Here is an 18,618-nt window from a genome sequence, read left to right as displayed (position 1 = left end):
TAAAAGCAGCAATAGCCATTGAATATCTGTAAAAAAAGAAACTATATGAACAATTATGCTTTTCAGAGACTGGTATGTTGGATACTAAATCATCAACTAGTAATATATCCATGGTTTCATAAATAAGCCCAAGCAGGCAAAAGGCAATCTGGCAGCCTTAGTCCTTCAATAGAACAAGTTCTTTAATTTCCATCTAGCACCAGTAGAATATCACAAACAGCTCAAATAATAAAATATCACTTTTTATTTATTCACAGGCATATTAAGACTGGGACCAAGAAACTGGCTCAAATTTTATTACAACAGTTGTCACTTGTATTTTCAACTAATAACATTATAATCTCTCCGAAAACTGCACAGAAATCTGGGAATGGGCAAGTTTAGCTTTCATTTAAAAAAATATTGCATATATTTGAGTTTATTCTGGATGAGAAAAGGCTAAAAAAACCAACATTTTACCTTCCTAGTAGCATATCAGATGCACAAGTAAATCTTTTAAAAGCATAATACTACAACACTCAGTGCTCTCCTCACCATACATGTGTAAGTGTTTAATAGGTGGTTGTTGTTGTTACTACTACTACTACTACTATATTATTACTACTACTACTACTACTACTATATTTATACCCTGCCCATCTGCCTGGGTTTCCCCAGCCACTCTGGGCGGCTCCCAACAGAATATTAAAAACATTATAAAACATCAAACTTAAAAAACTTCCCTAAACAGGGCTGCCTTCAAGTGTCTTCTAAAAGTTGTGTAGCTCTTTATCTACTTGATATCTGATGGGAGGGTGTTCCACAGGGAAGGCGCCACTGCTGAGAAGGCCCTCTGCCTGGTTCCCTGTAACTTCACTTGAGGGAACCGCCAGAAGACACTCGGAAGAGGACCTCAGTGTAAGTAATATGTATAATGCTTTAAACTGTATACAGGTGTGTGTCCCGTCCCCGTCCCCCCCGCACATGATCAATTTGTGAATGTCTGCATATATGTGCGGGACTGGGAAATAAATAGATTTAAACCAGGAAATGGCAGGAGAGAGCTGGAGAGTCCTTGTGGCTCACAAGGAGACCCCTCCCAGAACCCAAAGAGGACTTCACTGAGGGTGAAGGAAGCCACAAAGAGATTGGGGGTGCAGCAGGGCTCTGTTTAGGCTGCTCAGCCTCCCCGCCTAGCAGCTAACACACACAGCAGCGCAGCAGCCACTTTCCTGCACGTCCCCCAGCCTCCAGCTTCCCCAGAGAGGGGGGAGAGCGCTGCAGAGCAGGAAAAGACAGGTGTTTAGAGGCTTTTTGGAGGGTACTCTCGACTTAGGCGATTTTTGCTTATGCGCACAGGAGCCCATAACATAACCTGTGCATAAGCGGGGGGTGGACCTGTATACACAAGCCTTTTGGATTTATTGCTTCATTCTGAATCAATGTTTGACTCAAAATATTGTATGAAGGTAACCATGAATGTGGCAAGTCATCATAAATCTCCTCAGAACAGTTGACGGTTTCCATTTTATTCACAGTGGCAAGTTAGTTACGCTGTTACACATTTTCAAAGGAAATGCATAAAATGTAGATTAATCTCAAGTACCCAGGGGGCTAATAATAATGGGCAAGTCACAAGAACAAACACTGAGCTTTATTTGAAGAGCAGACACCAAGCAAAGGAAAAGGATTTTTCCTCTACCCTGCAGTTTGATTAGGAGCAGCAGCTTTATTCACAATGTTTAAACAGCATCGCAAAACAAGGGGGGAAAGCCCCAAAAATTGTATTTTAAAGCAATGCTTCAACGGGTACACATTTTGCAGTCTTAAACAAGGCTGTTTATCTTCAGACTCTCACCCAATACATACAAAATAATTTTCGCTTTCTAGCAGGAAGTTCTGGATTCCAAATTTTAGTTGGAAACAAAATAAAAATATATAGGAGTTTTGTGGCATAGTATATTTTTTCCATTCAACACCATGTATCTAATAACAGCCAAACCAGAACTTGAATGTCTGCTCCAAGCCTTGGCTTTGCATGCTCCTTCCTCCCCTTGCATGCTCCAATTTCTTCCCTGACTGGACACAGGCAGCACGCCCACTCCAGACTGACCCACACTGATTGGTAGGCTTACATTTATGTCAGACTCCACAATTCACATGCTGCAAGATAGGAAACTATCACTGTCTCTGCTTCTCTACAGACACTGTCACTAAATAGGTTTACACTGTGAGTGCAAGAATTTTGCTTTCCTGCATTAGGAGTTATTCCACTGCCTAATTCAATGTGTTGCTGCTTTAAGTGCTTTGTGACTGAGTCACAAACAGAAGAGAAAGAACAAATAAAAACAACAGTAGAGCACTACTTTTAAGTAGATTTTTAGCTTTAAAAAATCATGTATTGAGCAATCTTTCAACTTGTCTGGAACTTTTCTGCACGCCAGATGGTAAGCAAAAGAAACCGAGAAGGGGTGGATGAGGAGAGAAAAGCTAGGCATGATGAAATTTAACAGATTTATACAATGGAACCTTGGAAGCCGAACGCCTGTAAACTCGAACGTTTTGACTCCCAAATAATCGAAAACCGGAATTGATTGTTTTGGTTTGTGAATGATTTCAGGAAGCCGAACGTTCAGCACAGCTTCAGATTGGACACTCTTGCAGCCAACTGGAAGTCGCACCTTGGAAGTCAAATGTTTTGGAAGTCGAACTAACTTCCGGAACAGATTCTGTTCAACTTCCAAGGTACGTCTGTACCAATGGTGACTCTGGCCCATGGGCAAAACGTGACCCGTGAGGTCCATTTCAGGAAGTCATGTCCCCCCACAACATCAAGTGTGGGATGGATAAGAATGGGAGTTTAAAGGAATGATCAGCAGCTTAATGTTTCTGGTTGCTCCCTGGACTGCTCCCTGGATCCAGCAAGTGCGCTCCCACCTGACTTATCAGCTGATGGGCGGATTGGAACGTGACTGCAACATCCCCACTCCCCATGTTTCTTCTTCAAACCATGGAAGTTTGAAGAAGTGGAGGACCTTTGAAGGTACACTCCCATCTGCCCATGAACTAATAAGCAGATTGGAGTATGCATTCAACAACACCCCCCACACCTCCACAAACTTCTTCAAATCTCAGCAGTTTGCTCCAGGGATGTGTACAAAGGACTTTAAATTAGCCGCACAAACAACCCCCACCCCACTTTTCATTCAAACCAAGAAGAATTCTTGCAGAGGGTTCCTTAGAAGCCCCACAGTTCACTTCAATTGGGACTTTAAATAGAAGCACAATCTGATGTCATTATCAACTCAGGTGGGTTGACAGGTGGGCACCCTTGTCAGAGGCAGGAGAGATAAAGACTTGGCCCTCTGCCCAGAAAAGGTTCCCCACCCCTGGATTAAACCAAGCTGGGTGAAAAACAAATTTCAAGGCTACTGGCACAAACAACAATAGCTGCTTCCACATTTTCAAATATTATAGTGAGTGGAAGAGCAGAAGATAAATGTGGCACATCAAAGCTGGTCCATGGGTACTCTGCCCTGCCTAGCAACTGTCGCCTGCAAAACTGCAGAAAGTCATTTATCAACGGATGCCTTAATTATTATAATCATTGATATTTATATCCTGCTCTTCTGCTCACTGAGCACTTTGATTGACTAACAAAAAAAAGCAAAACAATAAAAAGAGCAGCATGTTTCAGCACTAGTGAGCCAAATAAAGCCATCCGCTAGACTTTGGCCTGGGACTGATGGTGTTTGCTCTCTGGCACATCTAAGGCCTTTTCAGTTGGATACATCAGGATTTCTAGGAACCCTTAAGAGATCTGAGAAGTGTCCTGCCTCTTTGGATGCGTTCTATATCCTTATTTACTAACAGGTTCTTAAGCTTAAGGCTGCCAAAAATACGATATCCAGAAAAAGTGTCATAGTGTCATAGAATCATAGGACTGCAAAGTTGGAGGAGACCCAAGGGTCATGTAGTCCAACCCCTGCAATGCAGAACTGTCTTTTCTCTTCTGAATGAATGAGCTCAGTAAGATATTGTTTATTTAAAAGATAAATATACTACTTTTCTTTCTTTTAGGACTTTAGGGTGTTGTACAACCACTGGTAAAGGTAGGTAAAGGACCCCTGGATGGTTAAGTCCAGTCAAATTCGACTTTGGGGTGCAACGCTCATCTCTGCTTTCAGAGCGAGGGAGCTAGCGTTTGTCCGCAGAGGGCTTTTCCGGGTCATGTGGCCAGCATGACTAAACTGCTTCTGGCACAACAGGACACCGTGACAGAAGCCAGAGCACTTTATCTACTTGCGCTGGTATGCTTTCAAACTGCTAGGTTGGCAGGAGCTGGGACAGAGCAACTGGAGCTCACCCCATAGCGCGGATTCAAACTGCCAACTTTACAACCAGCACGCTCAAGAGGTTCGGTGGTTTAGACCACAGCACCACCCGCGTCTGTTGTACAACCATTATGTCACAATACAAGTAACGACACAGGATAAAATCCTTAAAACAGAAAACTTAAATTTACAACAATTTAAGAAGCCTGGGTGATTAAGAACTTTTTTGTCTGGTACCAAAAACATTATAAAGGTAGACACCAGCCAGGCCTATTTTACAAGTCTCTGTTATTGTTCAGAAGCATACCTCAGATAAATAAGGTACCTGGAACAGAACTCAAACAGAACTCAGTGCACAGAAAGATTGCTATCAGGCTTTGACATGTGTTCTCGTCCAAAACATACCTAAAGCAGTTTAGGCTCCTTCATAATCCTGAAGTGCTTTCTCTGTGAGCTGAAATAGCAGAGCTTAAGTCAGCTGGCATTCAGCTGGATCTCAATTTCTGCAAGACACTTCGTAAGTCCTTCAACCTCTGCCTCTGGGTCAAAAGAGGCAATGCAGACTGAGGCTACTGAAGCTCATGTTAGCACAGCAATCTCCACACTATATGCAGGCACTTTGTGAAACTGTAGCAGGTCTCAGTTCTGGAGGAGCTGAGATCACCCATAGGGGAAGTACAAACACAAAGAATGAGTAGATATCACTCGTGTAACATGGCAGTTCTATAGCTCTCAAGAATCAACAGATGCAAAAATTGATAAAGCTGATAATGGCTTGGATACCAAAATAAATTACAGTAGTTTGTGGAAGGAAAGTTTCCCAGACTCTCTTTCCCAGCAGGCTCACTCCCAGCACACGGGATCAAGCCATTCTTATCCTCTGTACCCCAAATGCTGCATGGACCATCACGCAAATCAATCCATTAAACCATTTTCAGACTGTAAGCTGTAGAACGGGGTAGGCAACCTAAGGCCCTGGGGCCGGATGTGGCCCGGTCGCCTTCTAAATCCGGCCCATGTACGGTCCAGGAATCAGCGTGTTTTTACATGAGTAGAATGTGCCCTTTTATTTAAAATGCATCTCTGGGTTATTTGTGGGGCATAGGAATTCGTTCATTCCCCCCCAAAAAAAAATACAGTCCAGCCCCCCACATGGTCTGAGGGACGGTGGACCGGCCCACGGCTGAAAAAGGTTGCTGACCCCTGCTGTAGAACCTATTGCCACTGATGCAATTCAGCCCATTTACTTGTAACAAGAGGGCCACTATTATTGCCCCCAAAATAAATACAATATACTATTACATATATATTGCCCTGTTGCCACCCTTTTCTGTCTCTCATATAGTCTGATTCTCATTCTCACTCCACTCAATATTGCATTCAAGACTCCCTTCCTCCATTTAAACTTCATTTGCAACAGACTCGTGTTGAGCATGCGCAGGTCCACACCATTATGAAATTCTATTGAATAATACTGGTCACAAAAATGCCTCTAAAAAAACAACAAAAACCCAAACTACAAATATGTTACACTACGTGTTCCCCTTGACCTAACAGTTTCCTAAAAACCACAGCAAAAACTGAGAAATGTTTCCAGAAAAACCGCCCCAGAAAAGTCTATGCAAGAAAAACACCCTGCACCTGTCAACATGCCAGTCTTGCTCATCAGAAACTTAACTGAACCACAGAATGCTCAAACTTACAACATTTAATTAGCACAGTTACAGAGATTTGGAGGCACCAAAGGAACTCATGATGGAATGCTACTTCAAGAGTTGAATATACTCTTGTATGTTCCATCAAAGGGAGAATGATTATTCAGACATCTTTTTTCCTTCCTCCTTTGTTGTTATGCTGCTTCACTGGTTGTGCCATTAATTATAGTATATTTTTATTGCTGACTATTATTTTTAATTTTGGCTGCAAGCTCATCTGAGCAGTTCAAAAAGCGTAACATAAATATTTAGAATAAATACTAAATGCTGCAGTCTGCTTAATATTTTAGGTCTTTATTTTTCCTCCGATGACTTACATTCCTATATTCACTTTTCCTTTCACAGGATCTTTTTTGTCTTGCATTAGAGGATATCTCTCAAATCTTCACAGGAGAATGGATCAAAGGAAAGGTTTCCGTTTTTTCCAAGACTGTGGTTAGGGTAGAGCCAAAGGTTTTTAGACAACAGCATGAAGAAGCTCCAAACCCAGGTATTTATAGACTGTCATGAGACAAGATTAAAAAGCTGCCATACATTCTGCAGTTAGGGCATTATAAATCTAGTGCAAGAGATACCAGAAACGTTTGACCTTTCATGTCACTACAGCATTTCCCCCTTCCTTTCCCATTCTTGGGGGGTTCTTTTACCCCCATCTCAAACGCAATTCTAATTCCTTTTCAACTGCAGTCAACATAAGCATTTTTATTTTTATTTCTTGTAGCAGAAGCACAACACAGCTTTGGGATTGCTAATTCCACTTTAAATTTATTTCCCTCCCCACAACTATTTTCCTGGGTCACCAAGTAGAAAGTAATGCAAAACATTCACTTCAAATATATGACTGTTTGCAGTAGGGATCTTTCTTATTAAGGCCCCCAGGTTAACTTTATTTTATGTTCTGTTTTGATGTTATGGGTCACCAAGGGAACCAGATTAGCACATTCTGCTTTCTCAGTTTAGGGATATATATTTTTTAAATCCAAGGTTTTGATGCTGGCCTTGAAACCTGACACTCTACCAACACACTCCCGCTTCAATTCCAAGAACTACTTGTATCCTCTTCTGGTATCTTATTTCCTGCCTTCTTTCAGGTGAAATAACACTGCAAATCCACTGTTGCTTTAAAATCTGACTCACCCTACTGTATACAATGTGCTTCTTCTCTCACGCAGCACTTTAATGGCATTTACTATTTTGAAATATAGAGTAGTCTCACCACATCAGTGGCACAAGAACATGCCTTGTGTATCGATGGCAGTTCAAAATCTGAACCTTTTCAACAGTTTCCCCATCAAGAACAATTTTAAATATCTGGAAAGTCTTAAAATGCAAGGCACAGGAATGCAGAAGTAACTTGCTAGATCACAAAGAACTCAACTTGACTCTTGCTCATCGCTTGGCTGGGCCATGCAACATTTTTTATCACCCTTAACATAATTAAAATGTGATTCTACTCCTTATCTTGACCCACAATGACAAATCAGGCAGTCTCATCAATTAAAGCAAAATTGTTTTTTAAAAACTAGTCACTTAGAGTACTGACTGTGGTTATTCTGTTATTCCGTGAAAGAAGAAAAATTAGCACAAAAGTCACTCTCTCGAAAAACTTAGGTTTTGTAGCCCTTGCTGTGGCCAGAAAAATATGCTAAAAGTGTGTGGACAACACCTGGTAAAATCTCAGAAATGGAGGGGGGGCGGGCAGGAAGGGTGTGAGTTGGCCAGGATTTACAGAGTATTCCCCTTCCTGTTCCCTAAAGAGGGAGAGAAGAAAAACTGCACAATTGTCTTTTTAAGTTATTAATTTTTTAATGTTACCATCCAACAATTCCCCCTAGTTCCCCTTACTTGTCCTGAAATTAATTCCCTCCCCCCCTATTAAAAATAGCCAACTTTAATAAGATCACAGAATAAGAGATCATTCACAACTGAACAATGACTATTTTGCACAGGAATACTGTACAGGAAGCTGCCTTATACCAAGTCACCTTATTTGTCTACCTAGCTAAGTATTGCCTACTCCGAGTGGCATCAGTTCCATGGGGGGTTCAGCAAGAGACTTTCCCACCCCCACTTGGAGACATCAGAGATTTAGATTTGGACCTTCTGCATGCGAGGCATACTTTATTTTTCTTTACTTACACGGACTGGAGTCAGCGGCCAAAGGTGACTTTCCTATTTACACCTTACAGTCGAAAGAGCCCCTTGAAAATGCTCCCCTGAGGATTGACAACTCCCCACGACACACACTTTTAAGTGAGATCTGTCCCTTCCCTGTCAGCCCCAGTCTATTCAACATGACCCCATATCCCTCAGGTAAGCACTGGGGTCGGAGGTCCTCTGGGGTTGGCAGGGAGAAAAGAGGGTGAAAAAGTCACCTTCCACCCACCCCTGTGGATCTACTCCCATGTGTAGATGTATGGGATGTATTCTGTATGTACTCTGTACATACTCAGAGTACAGAGTACAGAGATGTACTCTGATGTATACAGATCAGAGAATTCAGCTTTTCTTTACAACTTTTCAGTCAATTTGATGTGGTTGGTTTTGTTTCTAGCAAAGAGCACACACAGCCCTCCAATTCTGATATTCCAATCATTCGTATACACACCGGCACACAAGCACACGCATATAGGCTTGCAAGGGAGACCGTACTTTCCTACTGAAAACACCAAAGAACACTAAAGTGCACTGGTTTTTTTAAATGTTTGTAAAGGGTCCAAGGTAAATTTAGCTAGCAACTTAATTTATAGAGATTTTAATAGAGTGATGTTCAGAGTTCTTCTGATGCAACAGCTAAAGTCCCAAATGGAATCAGATTGCCCAACTGACATTCTCTTTTAGTGAATAGAGTCACGGGGGCAAATAAAGAAGCAGAATAAAAACAGGATAATAAGTCCATGCATAAGCACAGATCACTGGAAAACTCCAATATCCTCCTCTACTTTTAAGAAGCCCAGACTACAATGGTCTAAAACAGGGGTCAGCAAACTTTTTCAGCAGGGGGCCGGTCCACTGACCCTCAGACCTTGTAGAGGGCTGGACTATATTTTTTGGGGGGGAGGGTGAATTCCTATGCCCCACAAATAACCCAGAGATGCATTTTAAATAAAAGGACACATTCGATTCATGTAAAAACACGCTGATTCCCGGACCGTCCGTGGGCCGGATTTAGAAGGCAATTGGGCCGGATCCGGGCCCCGGGCCTTAGTTTGTCTACCCATGGTCTAAAATGTTTCCATAACCATAGGGATTAAAATCTTACCTTCGGAAAAATGAAACCAGAGCATCCTACATTCTGAACTGGGATGTATTTCATACCTATATTGAGAGGGGCTTTTACTCAACGTCAGCAGCTTTTGACACTACTGGTCACAGAATCTTCCTGGACCAGCTCTGTAAGATGGGAATTAAACTGTGTCCCATCTGTGGGAGTTTGCCTTCAGAGAGCAGCTTCAGGGGACTGCCTGGCAATTGTGCTAAGGTACCCACAGGGTATCATCTTGTCCCTCACACTGTTTAAGATTTATATGAGGCCGGCGGGTGTGGTCATTAGGAGATTTGGAGAAAAAAGGCATCAGTAAGCTGATGACACTCAACTCTATGACATCCAAGTCAGGTGTGGCTGCACAAGCCCAGACCAGTGTCTGAACACAGTGTAGGGCTGGACAAAGGCCAATAAACTGGAGCTGAGTGGCAGCAGGACAGAGGCCCTGTAGGTGAGTGGCTCCACTGTCTAAGATACAGACCAGTTACTGGATGGGGTTACACTCCCTTTGATGGGACAGGTTTAAGGTTTTGCTGTTAGTATACAAAGCAACTACTCAGGACCAGGTTACCTGAAGGGGGACACTCCTTGTGGTATCACACGTGCCAGAAGTCTGCTCTTTGACTATCTGCCTCATAAAGTCAGATAAGCATCAAAGATATGGACTTTTTGTCGTAATACACACACACACACACACACACACACACACACGTATTTCTATTTCTGAAGGCCTTCCCAAAAGTCTATACACTCACTGGCTATGCCCATGCCACAATCACATTCCTAAATATTTAAAGGTTTATTTAAAAAATCTAATAACCAATACTGCTCTGTACTTCTTCAAATTCAATGAAGCTTGCACACACAGGACCTAAAAATAGATTCAGGTAAATATCAACCTTTGCATTACAGGAGCAACACTAACTCTGCTTTGATGCTAGATAGGCACATGTTTTTCAATAATCTCTGAGAAGACAGGTATGTAATTTTCAATATACATCTAACCTATATTGCCTTTTTTAATGTATCATTCAAATAAACTGCAGACAGATGCTATCTTACTAGGTAACATTTACGTGACTGAATGCACAACCAAAATTCAAGAATAGTACTTTTAACACAAGACAAGTTATGTGTTCAGTATTAAAAGCATTTGAAGTCTAGCCATACAATGACAGGCTGTTGTACAGTTTCTCCCTCCTCCAGAATAACAATAAAGATGATGATAATGATGATTTTTTTCCTAACATTTATTTTTATGAGGAATTTTAAATTAATTTTCAAAATAATAGCAATCTATTGCTGCACATGCTCTTGGGCTAAGCCCTGGAGGAAAGGTGTAACTTCTGGCTGAATTTTAGCTCCAATAATTGTTGTTGTTTAGTCGTTTAGTTGTGTCTGACTCTTCATGACCCCATGGACCAGAGCATGTCATGCACTCCACTGCCTCCCGCAGTTTGGTCAACCTCATGTTACTAGCTTCAAGAACACTGTCCAACCATCTTGTCCTCCAACGTCCCCTTCTCCTTGCGCCCTCCATCTTTCCCAACATCAGAGTCTTTTCCAGGGAGCCTTCTCTTCTCATGAGGTGGCCAAAGTATTGGAGCCTCAGCTTCACGATCTGTCCTTCCAGTGAGCACTCAAGGCTGATTTCCTTAAGAATGGATAGGTTTGATCTTCTTGCAGTCCATGGGACTCTCAAGAGTCTCCTCCAGCACCATAATTCAAAAGCATCAATTCTTTGGCGGTCAGCCTTCTTGATGGTCCAGCTCTCACTTCCATACATCACTACTGGGAAAACCATAGCTTTAACTATATGGACCTTTGTCAGCAAGATGATGTCTCTGCTTTTTAAGATGCTGTCTAGGTTTGTCATCGCTTTTCTCCCAAGAAGCAGGCGTCTTTTAATTTCCAATAATAATACTCCTTAAATGGCCAATGAGTTTTTATATAATCTTTCTATTAGTTTCACATGAAAATCTGGAAAGTCTGTATTACTATGGCATTTACAACTAGTGGCTAAAATAACGGCATTTCCCCTAATAGTTATGGAGAAGGAGGCAGAGGAGTTTCGATTTGATATCCCGCTTTATCACTACCCAAAGGAGTCTCAAAGCAGTTAACATTCTCCTTTCCCTTCCTCCCCTACAACAAACACTCTGTGAGGTGAGTGGGGCTGAGAGACGTCAAAGAAGTGTAACTAGCCCAAGGTCACTCAGCAGCTGCATGTGGAGTAGTAGAGACGCGAACCTGGTTCACCAGATTGCGAGTCTACCGCTCTTAACCGCTATACCACACTGGCTTTATACATAGGTGGGTGAGCTCTTCCAAATTCACCTCGGATTTACCATGTTGCATCCCCTAAAAACCATACCCACCAAAACACACTCACCATCTTCCATTGTCTTAACTTTAAAATGGCAGCAGCAACAGCTGGTGCACATGTTGAGAGGAGGGTGTTTGTAGCAGTGCTTAGAAAATTCACATGACCCAAAATCCCCCAAGCACAGGTTACTTAGCATATCAAGGTGATAGGCAAAGGGGCAGGGTTCTCACCTCCACTGTAGATTCTAACACAAATGAAAAAGTAAAGGGATAGGGTTGGGAAATACCTAGTTTTCCATATTGCAATATATTACCAGCTAACATGGTGATATCTCAATATATCACAATGCCTGAAATAAGGATGAAGCTATATAGAGGCACTGGCTGGCTTCACAGTATTTCCCACATTGTGATTTTTAGCGCTCTCTCTCTCTCTCTCTCTCCCCCCCCCCCTCTCTCTCACAGACACACACATCATGATTTGTGATATGTAGCCAGGTCAAAAATTATGAAACTGATATTATGATATAAACTTCAAACCAGTTTTGGATGATATATCGATCTATCGCCCAGCCCTAGAAATGAGGTGTTTCGTGGGCTTGAGAAAAATGGCAGAAGGCAGGAATTCTTCTCCAGATCAGACTTTGATCACATATCCGAGAAGAATTCAGGAGCTTTAAAAGTTCACCTTCTGTTTGAGTCAGCTTTTACAACCTCCCAAGTTTGTTTCTAAGCCTGGATCAGATGAACTGGATCATCTAGCAGCTTGACTATATTTTCATTGTGATTAGCAGCACACACAGGACGCCTTCATAAGAATGGAAAAATCATCATAAGCAGGAAAGACAGGCTGAGTGAGCTGTACTTGGGAGGACAAAACAGCAATCTAAGAGAACTGAATAATCCAAGAAAGCTCTGCAGAAGTCAGCAAGCCAGACAAGATACTCGAAGATGCATCTTCCTGAAATGCACTTTAAATATTCTACTTGAAATTTCTTTTCAAAACAGAAGCTATAGAAGTTAGAAGTTTTTAAAACATAACACAAATTTTAACCATGTTTATAAAATTATTTAAATGCATATATTTTAAACTTTCAAAAGGACCAACCCGGAGCTCCTTATAAAACTCATACAGACACATCATCTCCAATATCCACAGGAAGGAACTGCAAGAAGATCAGCAAAACCTTCAGGAGCTACCCAGAAGAAACAAACAGGTCAATCTTGCTCCTGCTGGGCAAGAGTCCTGCTGGATCAGGCCAACAGCCTATCTATTCCAGCATCCTGTTCTCACTGTGGCCAACCAGATGCCTACAGGGATCCCACAAACAGAATATGAGCACAGTAGCACTCTCCAGCTTACGATTCCTAGCAGTTGGCGTTCAGAAGCATAAAACCTCGTATATTTGGAGGTAAATCTATAATAATAATAATAATAATAATAATAATAATAATAATAATAATAATTTATTATTTATACCCCGCCCATCTGGCTGGGTTTCCCCAGCCACTCTGGGCGGCTTCCACAGAAACCAAAAATACACTAAAATATCACACATTAAAAACTTCCCTGAACAGGGCTGCCTTAAGATGTCTTCTGAATGTCAGATAGTTGTTTATCGCTTTGACATCTGATGGGAGGGCGTTCCACAGGGCAGGTGCCACTACCGAGAAGGCCCTCTGCCTGGTTCCCTGTAGCTTTGCTTCTCGCAATGAGGGAACAGCCAGAAGGCCCTCGGCGCTGGACCTCAGCATCCGCGCAGAACGATGGGGATGGAGATGCTCCTTCAGGTATACTGGGCCGAGGCCATTTAGGGCTTTAAAGGTCAACACCAGCACTTTGAATTGTGCTCGGAAACGTACTGGGAGCCAATGTAGGTCTTTCAAGACCGGTGTTATGTGGTCTCGGCAGCCGCCCCCAGTCACCAGTCTAGCTGCCGCATTCTGGATTAGTTGTAGTTCCCGGGTCACCTTCAAAGGTAGCCCCACGTAGAGCGCATTGCAGTAGTCCAAGCGAGAGATAACTAGAGCATGCACCACTCTGGCGAGACAGTCCACGGGCAGGTAGGGTCCACAAGGGCTCTGTTTCTTACTGCTGCCTGCCTTGCTCCACACTTACCGTATTTTTCCCTCTATAACACGCAGATTTTTTCTCCTAAAAAGGAAGGGGAAATGTGTGTGCGTGTTATTGAGCGAATGTGTGGTCCCTGGAGCCGAAAAATCAGGCAAAAATCAAATCGCGCTTCACGGAGAAGGGAAATCTGAAAAGAGGAAGTGGCTGCTTTCCTGCATTCTGCCTCAGGGTCTTACTGCCCACCCTCCTCTGTTTCCTTGCTGTGTTTGCTGAAACGGAACAAAGAGCAGGGAAAGCCCCTCCCCTCCAGGCAAGCAGAGAGGAAAGCAGACTGTGTTCCTTCTATTTCCTCTCTGTGCTCCAGTGCTGCTGGGGGAGAGGGAGAGAGAGAGAGGGTGGGAGGGAGGGAGAGAGAGAGAGAGAGAGAGAGAGAGAGAGAGAGAGAGAGAGAGAGAAATGGCTGGGGTGGGGGGAAACGTTTGCCTTTCTTTTCTCCCTCCCGTTAAATCCCTCTCCTGCATTCTTAGCCAGCTGCTTCTCTGCACACCACCTCATGTCCCTTCTTTGTTTTTCCTTCGCTCTCCATTTAAAATGTGGTTACAAAGCATGGATCCTCAGGATCTTTGCATTGGGTCACCCCAAATTCACCATCAGATCACATAGCATGTCCATGGCTACAGCCTGCACCAAAAAAACCACGCACCCACTGTTGCCTGGGGCTGCAATGGTGCAAAAATGTGGTTACAAAGCATGGATCCACAGGGATCCTCAGGATCTTTGCATTCGGTCACCCCAAATTCACCATCAGATCACATAGCATGTCCATGGCTACAGCCTGCACCAGAAAAATCACGCACCCACTGTTGCCTGGGGCTGCAATGGTGCAAAAACGTGGTTACAAAGCATGGATCCACAGGGATCCTCAGGATCTTTGCATTCGGTCACCCCAAATTCACCATCAGATCACATAGCATGTCCATGGCTACAGCCTGCACCAGAAAAATCACGCACCCACTGTTGCCTGGGGCTGCAATGGTGCAAAAACGTGGTTACAAAGCATGGATCCACAGGAATTCTCAGGATTTTTGCATTGGGTCACCCCAAATTCACCATCAGATCACATAGCATGTCCATGGCTACAGCCTGCACCAAAAAAATCACGCACCCACTGTTGCCTGGGGCTGCAATGGTGCAAAAATGTGGTTACAAAGCATGGATCCACAGGGATCCTCAGGATCTTTGCATTCGGTCACCCCAAATTCACCATCAGATCACATAGCATGTCCATGGCTACAGCCTGCACCAGAAAAATCACGCACCCACTGTTGCCTGGGGCTGCAATGGTGCAAAAACGTGGTTACAAAGCATGGATCCACAGGAATTCTCAGGATTTTTGCATTGGGTCACCCCAAATTCACCATCAGATCACATGTCTGTGGCCACAGCATGAAGCACAAAAATGATACATCCACTGTTTCATTCAGAATGTTTTTTCCCTTGTTTTCCTCCTCTAAAAACGATGTGCGTGTTATGGTCAGGTGCGTGTTATAGAGCGAAAAATACGGTACCCATCCTAGCCAAAGCCTTTAGAGACTTTATCACCACACACAACTCTTCTTGTGTGCCAGTCAGAAGCTATTCAGATATAAAGTTATGTTTTCAATTCATCAACATTCTGAGGAAGCCTAGAAGAAATATCAGGCCCCAAATTCCTAGGTTTGAATCACACACCACCTGATTAAGGTACTGGAATGATTAAAGCACCAAATATTTATGACTTAGTGCTATGGCTAACTTTTCCAGTCTGGTGACACAAGTGCGTTAGTAGTAGCCATCCAGCGTAAGGAGATACAGGGAGCCTGAAACCTGCAATGAGGGAAGTGGTCAAATGCCTTAACCACAATCATGGCAGCTCTTGATTATTAGGAAGAATGTTAAAAGAAATTAATTTAATTATGACTGAGCACACAGTATCTGAAGGGAAAGTACACCTATTCTGTATAAATCAGAAAGAACCTCATAAAGAGCTCACTAAGGCTAAGGAGCTAAAATACATCAATTTATTGAGCTATATAAATTTGTGCCACAAAGGCAGGACAGAAAGCAAGCCAGAGATGATCCTCCTTGACTACTATCCCCATATGTTCTTTTCAAGAAGGAACAAACAAATGTGTGCATTTGGAGTTTTGCAATAAGACAAGATAATCTCTGCTAGCTTTGTCGAGTGACTTTTAAAAGGTGTTCTCTCTTTGAAGGCACTATTTGAAAGAGGATTTCTTTTCATTAATTAGATTGATGACTTCCTCCTCTCTTGGATGTGCAAATACACACCCTTGAATTAGCAATGACTGGAATGCAGATTTTCCATCTGGCCCATAACTTCCTTTCTCCACAGCACAGTAGCTCACCAACGGCCTCTTCACTGATTCAAGCAAAAACTTGGAGAAATAGCATTGAATACAGAATATATACAAGAATCCTCACAGAACTCTCAAAACTACAACCCACTGTACCTAGACAACCCCACAGTAGGGCTGAGTACAGAAGCTACAGCTTTAAAAATACCAACTGCCATGCTTTCCAGGCACAGGTCCATGATTTCAAGCTCCAGGTGCGAGCACTCTTTTTTCCACCCCAGAGCTTTGCCCGTGAAATCCCACTCTTTAAAGCTGAAGTGCAATAAACGGCAACTCAGGTTTTCCACAGATTGACGTTTGCTCAGATTCAGCAGTGAAGAGGTTTTCGCAGGCAAAGCTCCAGAACGAAACAAAGAGAGTTTTAAAGTACGGACCTGTGATACTGATTGGGCCTGATGAGCACTCATTTTGACTGCATTTGTCTCCAGTTGTGTTTAAGCCAGGATGGTCCACATGCGGCCCTCAATGCCTTTTTTTTTTTTTTTTTTTTTGCAGCCGTCAGCAATATTTGGGCCCTGACAGAATCCTAGAGTCCAGTCTTCTTCCCAAAGCCTAGCTAGCGCTTTATGTGACATACCTTTTCCTGGAGGAAGGAGGGCTCTAGGACCCTACCAGAGCCTCACATCTCCTTTCCAAAGCCTAGTGCCTCGCCTACCCAGCTTGGGAAGGCAGCAGAAGGGCTAGGGGGGCGTCGCATTTTGGCCTCGCTCCCCCCACCCCCACGTGACAAGGCAGTGTGAGGCTCATGGGTTCCATGTCAAACAACCGTATTTTTTGCTCTATAAGACGCACCAGACCGTAAGACGCACCTAGTTTTTGGAGGAGGAAAACAAGAAAAAAAATATTCTGAATCTCAGAAGCCAGAACAACAAGAGGGATCGCTGCGCAGTGAAAGCAGCAATCCCTCTTGCTGTTCTGGTTTCTGGGATAGCTGTGCAGCCTGAATTCACTCCATAAGACGCACACACATTTCCCCTTACTTTTTAGGAGGGAAAAAGTGAGTCTTATAGAGCAAAAAATATGGTACTTTTGCTGCCCACTTGGTATAAAAAGTTGGACCGCACTGGTTTAAACAATACTTGTTTCATTACCCTAAGCTCTGGAGCATAAGGAAGAGCCACTTAGGCTCTAACAAGTGATCATGTCAACATGCTGGCTCATCTGCATATTCCAAAAATCTGTCAGGGCTACAGCAACCATAACATCCGTTATCAGCTAGAAAATCCCCAAGAGTAGTTTGGAAACCAACTGGATCCATCAGACCTCCCTGATTGGTTGTACACCTCTGCAGAGGGGGAAAGCAGTTGAAATCCTAAATCTCAATAGGAGATGATCCATGCATGACAAGCTACTGGTATTAATATCCCTTGCCTCTCAGATTACCTTCTTCCTGCCTGGTTCAGAAAACCAGATCCCATGTGTGGCAGGCCACATGCTGCAGAATTGACAGCCTCAGCATGGATGTTCAAGTCTCCTAGAACCAACAGTATGGGAGTTCTCAAGACCATCTCTATTAGCTCGCCCAATGGAGACTGCTGGGCAGCAAAGCAGGTAGTAAACTAGCAGAATCTCTTATCTGTCCTGATTACCCAACATCAGGTTCAGCTATACACTCAGAATGTGCACTCCAGCAGACAGAAGCCAGGAGACTTCCTACAGATACTGCAACTCCTCCTCCCTGATTCTCAAGTCTGCCATGAAGCAAAACCAGCTCCACCCTACTAGCCCACCCAGTGCTCAGCAATGAACACCAGCTCCTCACCCACGATCAAATGGATAAGGGAAATCTTATTCAAAGCCAACCTGGCATTCAACAGCAGCACCCACAAACCTGAGAGCTGGTTGGTGTAACAACAGGTTGCAGAGGAGACCTACACACAGCATTGCCACAAATTGTCTGTGCTGTATGCCCCTTGCCTGAAGGGACACAGGTGGCGCTGTGGTCTAAACCACTGAGCCTCTTGGGTTTGCTGACTGGAAGGTCGGCAGTTTGAATCCATGCGATGGAATGAGCTCCCGTTGCTCTAGCCCAGCTTCTGCCAACCTAGTAGTTCAAAAGCATACCAGTGCAAGTAGATAAATAGGTACCGCTGTGGCAGGAAGGTAAACAGCATTTCCGTGCACTCTGGCTTCCGTCATGCTGCCCGGTTGCACCAGAAGTCATGTTGGCCACATGACCCAGAAAGCTGTCTGCAGACAAATGCTGGCTCCCTCGGCATGAAAAGCAATATGAGTGCCGGACCCTATAGTCGTTTTTGACTAGCTTTAACCATCCAGGTCCTTTACCTTTATGTTTTTATCTGGCTTGCCCCTCCTCCTACACCATACCTCCCCTTACCCAGAAGCACTGCAACTGCCCCCCATCCCACTCTCCCAGTTGAGTGGGGAGGCACATCACTTGCCTTCCTCCCAAGAACTTAACAATTTAAGCAACAAGCAAAGTTCCTAATTAGGCAAGAACCAGCTCCACAAAAGAGAAAGGGGGGAAACACACATACACAATACCCTT

General features: G+C 43.4%; 1 protein-coding gene across 11 annotated transcripts in view; it reads right to left on the bottom strand.

Moving 5' to 3' along the window:
- PPP2R5E (protein phosphatase 2 regulatory subunit B'epsilon) overlaps positions 1–18,618 on the bottom strand; it is an 88,553-nt gene that overhangs the window by 33,579 nt on the left and 36,356 nt on the right. The gene's annotated exons all lie outside the window — the stretch shown is intronic.

This window comes from Podarcis filfolensis (assembly GCF_964270895.1).
Source record: "Podarcis filfolensis genome assembly, chromosome: 1".
NCBI classification, from domain to species: domain Eukaryota; kingdom Metazoa; phylum Chordata; class Lepidosauria; order Squamata; family Lacertidae; genus Podarcis; species Podarcis filfolensis.
Note: the sequence above shows the minus strand (reverse complement) of the source record. Positions and strands in the feature narration are given on the sequence as shown.